The following is a 7,346-nucleotide window of genomic DNA, read 5'->3' as shown; positions in this document are numbered from 1 at the left end:
TCGTCGTCCCATTGGTTGAATGCGGCTACACGGCCAAAACTGGCCAACCAATCTTCAACATCCTCGAACCGGTCGCCGTGGAAGGATGGTGGCGACCGAGGTGCGAGGACGGCGAGCGGCGGGGCACTGCCGGAGTACTGACCTATCTGGCTGCCAGTGGTGGAAGTCATAGCTCGCACAGGCCTTGTCAGTGGCTCAAACTCGGGCTGCAGGCCTCGTAGGCGACGGCTCGCTTTGTGGACAGGTGTTGCGTCCGCGCGTCGGGGAGAAGCGTCAAGGATATCGTCAGGGTCAGCGTACATGGGATGAAACCCAGCACCTGCACCAAATGTCACCGACAAACGTAGCAGGAAGCACAGCCGTTTACTGGGGCGAGGCTTTCCAAACCGCCGCGCTGATTCAAGACAAAGAAGACGTTCGGCCACGCGCTGGGAGTCAAGGTTCGGCCACCAGGTGGCGCCGGCAGTATGTCAGCAGTGTGGAAATATTTTGACTGTACATCGGCAGCGAAAGCAGTGCGGAAGCTGAAATACCTTGAAAACAGCTTCTGGCTTTATGCTTTCTGATGTGAAGGTACGTGAACGATGCACCTTTCTGTGTGGCAAACATTGCATGAATGCCTGTGATGAATGGTGTTTTAGCAGTTTTTGCTGCTTTCACAACCGCATTCAGCACCTGATATCCGGCTGGAGCCAGAGAAGCGGTACGCGTTCGAGAGATGTAAATAGCCATTGCAGGAGAGACGCTACCACGCCAAGAGTGGTTGCTGCACGTACTATAGCTAGGTGCACTGCATTTCTGGTGAAGGTAATGGCTGCTCCGCCTATGTTCTTCGAAGTGCGAAGATGTTGTCCATCTTCCAGTTCAATACGCAGTGCTTGCGCAGAGGCAGACCGTAATCACAAATGTTTTTCTGAATACATTTTATTTGTTTCTTTACGATGTTTTATGAATGACTTCATATGAGCAGTTTTTCTCCTGCCGCCGGGCATCCACCGGTGATACAATGGGTACAAGGTTTCCCCTGCCTGGTGCTCGGCTTCCCTGAGATGAACAACTTAGAAAATGGGCCTTTACCCCACTTTGTGACGTGACGCTTGTGTCTGCATTTGAATCACCTCCGTTCACGGACGGAAGAGTGCTGTTTGAGTGTATTTTTGGGTGCGCGCGCGAGCATCCCAAGCAGTGGCGTCCATAGGCACAGTTCAGCGGGACGGGCAAGCTGGCTTCGGAGAGAAGATTTCTCGGTCAGGACGAAAAGTTAGCTGCAGCAAAGCGAGCCGCTCTCGAAAGCGACCTTTTATCGTCCCGTTGTCCCCGGTGGGGCCTGCGTGGTTCCGAAGTGAGGGAAGTCCGAGACTGCAGCGGCTTCCCAACAACTTGACGGGTGCCAGCCACATTCTTGAGCGGAGGAGGAAGCCTGCCATAGCGACGGCGACCAGGGAATAGCTCGGTGCGGTTGACGTGGAGAGGACGAGCCGGCGATGCTTGGAACGAGACGGTTTGAGATACAAGGAGATACAACAAGGAGAGGCCGCGCACTGACAGAGTTCTCTACCGCAGTTGTGTAGATATAGGTAAATAAATTATGTGTTCTGTAATTAACATGGCCCGGTTTACTCCTTATAGGAACAGAAGAAAAAACCTGTTTCACAACTGTCTTTCGCCAAAGCTGCACATGCACCATTAAAATTCAACGTCATCAATAGCCTTGCTTGAAACCGCAGCTTCCCCGTTAGCGAGTCACGAATGAGTATGTATTGGTGCTTAGTTAAGTACAGTTCTGGAAGTCCCACGACCATTTTTAATTTCTGTGAAAATTTACGCATGTTAGTCAAATTAGTCGAAACAGATGAAACGCGGTTTGTTTTTCTAAGAAAAGCTGTTGTTTTGTACAAATAAATGTGTTCAAACAAGCGGAAAACGCCTCTTGCGCATCTTCGCAGCCCCGCCGCGGTGGCTCAGTGGTTAGGGCGCTCGACTACTGATCCGTAGTTCCCGGGTTCGAACCCGACCGCGGCGGCTGCGTTTTTATGGAGGAAAAACGCTAAGGCGCCCGTGTGCTGTGCGATGTCAGTGCACGTTAAAGATCCCCAGGGGGTCGAAATTATTTCGGAGCCCTCCACTACGGCACCTATTCTTCCTTTCTTCTTTCACTCCCTCCTTTATCCCGTCCCTCACGGCGCGGTTCAGGTGTCCAAAGATATATGAGACAGATACTGCGCCATTTTTCTTTCCCCAAAAACCAATTAAAAAAAAATCTTCGCAATGTCACAAGTTTGCAGAAATGCTGAAAAAAAAAACAGAATTTCACCGATCCTCATACCTTTCTCAAAAAATATTGAACTTGTAGCTTTAACTGAGCACATATGATATTTTTTTACATAAAAAAATTCACACACAAATAATTGGAACGTTCCTCTAAAGGAACTATAGACAGGAAATTTTTACTTGCATACAGCTGTATATTACCAGTACCTGCCTATGAGGCACAAACGTGGAGGCTAACGAAAAGGGTTCCGCTCAAGTTGAGGACAACGCAGCGAACTACAGAAAGAAAAATGATAGGTGCAACGTTAACGCATCGGAAGCGGGCAGAGTGTGCAAGTGACAGAGGTGGGCATTTGACCTCAAAAATCTCGACCTCACCTCAACCTCAAAAAAATTTGCCGACCTCACTCAACCTCAACCTCATCAGTTGAGGTTGAGGCCTCCTAAGACGACCTCACCTCCCTTTTCCGGAGGCCACTGCCGACCTCACTCAACCTCACCTGAACCTCAAGTTTTGAGGTTGATGTCGGCTGATCGACTTCAGAAAACAAACAGAAAATCAAAAAGCGATTAAAAAGCTTTTCGTTAAAAACAATTCTGAGAATCCTGTGAGAAAGGAATCCCAAAATGATTATGGCATCATTGTGATGAATAGTTATTAAAATAGAGGCACTAAACGGTCTGTAACTACTTAATAAGGCGTGTACAGACACTATTGGTGTGCTCGCAGTAGCAGAAGCTTATAATCTGGGATGACCCCTTGGAGAAATTATGGCCTGCGATTACCACCGGTACGTCGGAGGGTACTTTTTTCATTGTTTGCTACACTAATTGTAAGCGTATCACTGTCAAAATTCGGCAACTGCTTCGTGTATACTTTTTTCGTATTGTAAGTCTGTCGCTCATTCACGAACAAACCGGCAATTGACATACACAGACCTTCTACACCATCTACCATAAATAGGAAGGGTGGGTAGGGGGAAAGGGGGGGGGGGGGGTATTCACGAGACTCTTCTTATACTTGATAATAGTGAATTTAAAGAAACTGGTCGCCGATGTGCTTTCCAATTTGATGGCTGCGCAGGCACATACCAGTATGTTTCGATTTTTTTAGCTCTATCCGGCATTTTGAGAGCACTCAGCGTAGATGAAAATCTTGCCACCCAGCAAGCGCTTTTTTCAGTCTTCTCTATGCTGTCTTCGAAAACAAGCTGCGACTGTAGTGAAGCAACAGAGGCGCGTTGTATGAGTAAAGCAGAAATTTGGGCAAGTTGGTACGTATCCATTTTGAAACAGCGCAACAAAGTTTCCACGTCCCGTCTTTGTTGCGCTGTTTCAAAATGGACGCGTTGTATGTATTCCTATGTAGAAGCGAGCGGCTTCTTTTATTAATGCGAACGCATTAGATGGCATGTCTTCAAGGTCATAACCGCAAAAAAGTGTCCGCAAGAAGCGGCACCGTGTGATGTCACGAGCCGAGAGTCACGGGACGAAGATGATGACGGCAGATAATTAATGAATGCTAATTAACATTACTGGAACGCCTTGTGTGTGTGTGTCTCCATGTGTGCACGATCTTTTTTTTTGCGTTTTCCTCTCTGTCATCTTTCTAACCCCTATCCCCCATCCCCAGTGTGGGGTAGCAAACCGGAGACTCACATCTGGTTAACCTCCCTGCGTTTCCTTTTCGTTCTCTCTCTCTTACCTAATTAACATACAGTGATGAACGCGTCACACCATTGCTTATTAATTTAATTACGTAAATCTAAGGCTAATTAGTATTAGTGATGACGTCATATGAATGTGACGTAATACCAGGTCATGTGACAGCGATGCAATGTGACGTCAAGCCTAGTCACGTGACGACGATGTAATGTGACTTCACACCTGGTCAGGTGAGAACGATGCACTCACGTCATACCAGATCCTCCCCACCCACCCCCATTTCAATGTCCACATGGATTCCACATTACTACTGTCACAAAATTTGGCGCATTTTCGAAAAAAACCGGCGCTGCGCCTAAGCAATCGCGCCCGAGCGGGGTAAAATAAAACAAAAAAAACAGCGGGGAACGACCCCGGAGAGTGCGTAGTTTTGCGCACTGCTGCAACTCAGCTCGCCAGCGGGGCGCCAAAGTAAACATAGACACGCGCGGCGTCGATTTTTCTCGAATGTCGGAGAAGTTTTTGCTCGTTGTCGACGGAAAGGGGGGAACCTTGACCACGCCAAAGTGATACCCTCTCCCCTTCGCTCCTGCACCGATGACTCAGCGTGCCGCGAATGACCTAGATTGTTCCGCGCTCGACCAATGGGGTCGCGCGTGGCGCAAGAAAAAGGAGTTTGTGCAGTTGAAGCTGCGTGTATGTGCGCGCCTGCCCTGGCGCGAAGAACAGACTCGGACAGCGCCTATAAATGAGGGGCTTCAACTGCTGTCGGTGAGCCCGAGCCGCCGTTCCGAGAAGCGCGCCCGCTCGACTCCCGGGAGAATACCACTCGCCGAGCCCGGACCAGCGAGGCAACGCGCGCCAACCTGCGGGACGGCCTCGTCGATCTCCTCAGGTCGTCGGACTGTCGCAGTGCCCGGTGAACAAATTGTGCTTTGTTTGATTGTCTCTTTGTATTTGTGTACTTTAGGTGCAAAGATTTTGTTGAATTGTTATTTCTCTCTATCGTTACTTTGCACGATTGCATTGTATTTGAAAATCACTCTGTATGTGCTCGTAGGAGTGATTGTGAAATCTCTGTATCGTCTCCTAGCTGTATAAACTGTTTCGTTTTGTGAACCTTTGGCTCCAACCCATTATCTGGCTTGCGACCGGCGAAAGCTGGGCACCAAACGACCAACCCTCTTGTCACTTGGTAGCCGGTCTCCGGCTGAGCTTGCCACGCTGTGTCGAGGGCATCTCCTCTGTGGCCGAGGCCGCTACCCCCACACGCTCTAAGGGTGTCTGGGAGCGCACGCAAAAGTGCGCGAGGAGGTGACATATTCCGGCGTCCACGGCAGCACGTTTGGTGCTTTGTGAGCTCAGAGAACGAAGAAAGAGTCAGAAGGAGTTTACGGAGAGGTCGTAAAATGGTTTTCAGCAGCAAAGCGATATTGTGAGATGCCGCGCTGAAGCGGTTATTGAGGTTCACCGTTAGAGGTAGTCTTTGCCTTGAGAAGTTCAGTATCCGAATATGAACTTGAAGGAACTAGTTGAGGTGGGCATCCAGATGGGGATGTCCGGGGCTAAAGTACGGAAATGGGTGAACCAGAGAGAAAAAGAGGCCCGAGAAGAAGCCGAAAAGGAAAGAGGGAGGGCTGAAAAGGAGAGACAGAAGGCTCGAGAAGAAGCCGAAAAGGAGAGATAAAGGGTTGAGAAAGAAAGACGAAAACAACTGCTTGCCACGAAGCTTGAGCTCCAACGTGCTGCGAACCATTCATCGGAAGCCCATAGCACTAGAGAAGAAGGCAGCGGCCTGCGGATAGATGCCGGCAGATTACTTCCCAGATTTGATGAAAAAAGGGACGATCTCGACGCGTTCCTCAGGCTATTCGAAGGGATCGCGGGAAGTCAGAATTGGTCAGACAGTGGATGTGCTACCGTTCTTAGCACATGTCTCAGCGGGGAAGCTCTAAGCGTTTTCGGGCGACTTTCTCCAGGCGATGCTGCAAGCTACAGCAAGGTAAAGGCCGCCTTGCTTAAGCGATTCCGACTCACCACCGAGAGATTCCGTGATACATTCAGAACAGGGAAGCCCACAGATGGCGAAACGGCAACCCAGTATGCGGCAAGATTAAGTCAGTACTTTGATCGGTGGATAGAACTTCCAGAAATTGCTCAGGAATACAGTGCACTTCGGGAGCTACTCATCAAAGAACAGTTCCTGAGTAGCTGTCGCCCGAGCTTGTCGCTGTACCTGAAGGAAAGAAGAGCCAAGACTCCGAAATGCTAGATCTTGCCGACCAATTTCTTGAAGCTCAAGGAGGAGCGAATCTGGCCAAGATTAAGAATACGAATTCGGAGAGTGCGGGGAAAACCGACAACCGCGATTCCCAATTTAGCCCAAAGGCTTCACCAAAGTGCTACCTGTGTAACAAGTCAGGCCACTACGCGTCTAATTGCCGCAACAGCGCTACGAACAGTAGCCCGACAGCTGGTTTTAGGTGCGGCCAGAAGGGGCACACGGAGCTGCGGCTTGTCCGAACCCAAGCAAGTCCATTCCCCGGGTGTCGTGTGTACGGGCCTCCTCAGGCCACCACCTGGAGGAAGAAGATGAAATTGGCTTTGTAGAGCTGAAGAAAGGCAAGAAGGTACCAGTCGTGAACGCCGTAGTGAAGGCGCTACCGGGAGCCGAAATGAACAGAATGCCTGTCCTGAAAGGGAAGGTAGGAGAAAAAACAATTGCAGTGTTGCGAGACACGGGAAGCTGGGCTTTAATCGTAAAACGAAGATTAGTAAGAGATAAGGATCTCACTGGAACGAAGAGCCTTGTGCGGCTAGTGGACGGCTCCTTTCAGCACTTGCCGGAAGCTGAAGTACATGTGCGGACTCCCTACTACAGCGGTAAACTAACTGCACTGTGCATGGAGCGCCCCATATAAGACCTCATATTGGGCAACGTAAAGGGCGCAAAATCTCCAATGGGCTCAGAAAGTAGCAACGAGATAGAGAAATCCGAATCCTGCTCTTCGGCACGGCGCAGTGATCGCCAAGTGGCGAAAGAAGCGCGAGCGTCCTAGCTTAAGCAAAGGAGCAGTCAAGCATGAAGAACGGAAGAGTCCCGCAGAGGAACAATCCGTGGAAGAAAAAACGTCTTCACTAGAAAGGACAGGCACTGCAGTACAAAGCCGTGCGAGACTGAAAGAAAGGCAAAGGAATGGCCAAAAGAAAGCAGCGAAACGCGAAAGAAAGACAGCTCAAGAGGACAAGGTGTCTGAAACTCCGGCTAAGCTCAGCTTAGTGCAGGTTGTGGACATGTTCATTGGGCTGTTGTGCACATTACTTCAGCTGCATTTCTATCGCACAGGAAAATTATGGAATGTGACCAAGCATGCATTCACACCGGTCAATATTGGGAGCCTGTGTGTTTT

General features: G+C 49.6%; 1 pseudogene; it reads left to right on the top strand.

The window, feature by feature from the left end:
• Positions 1 to 5,449: 5,449 nt before the first annotated feature.
• LOC144123750 (uncharacterized) lies at positions 5,450 to 6,995 on the top strand (annotated as a pseudogene).
• The last annotated feature ends 351 nt before the right edge of the window (positions 6,996 to 7,346 follow it).

This window comes from Amblyomma americanum, chromosome 3 (genome assembly GCF_052857255.1).
Source record: "Amblyomma americanum isolate KBUSLIRL-KWMA chromosome 3, ASM5285725v1, whole genome shotgun sequence".
Lineage (NCBI taxonomy): Eukaryota > Metazoa > Arthropoda > Arachnida > Ixodida > Ixodidae > Amblyomma > Amblyomma americanum.
The sequence above is the reverse complement of the archived record's forward strand: the minus strand, read 5'-3'. Positions and strand labels throughout refer to the sequence as shown.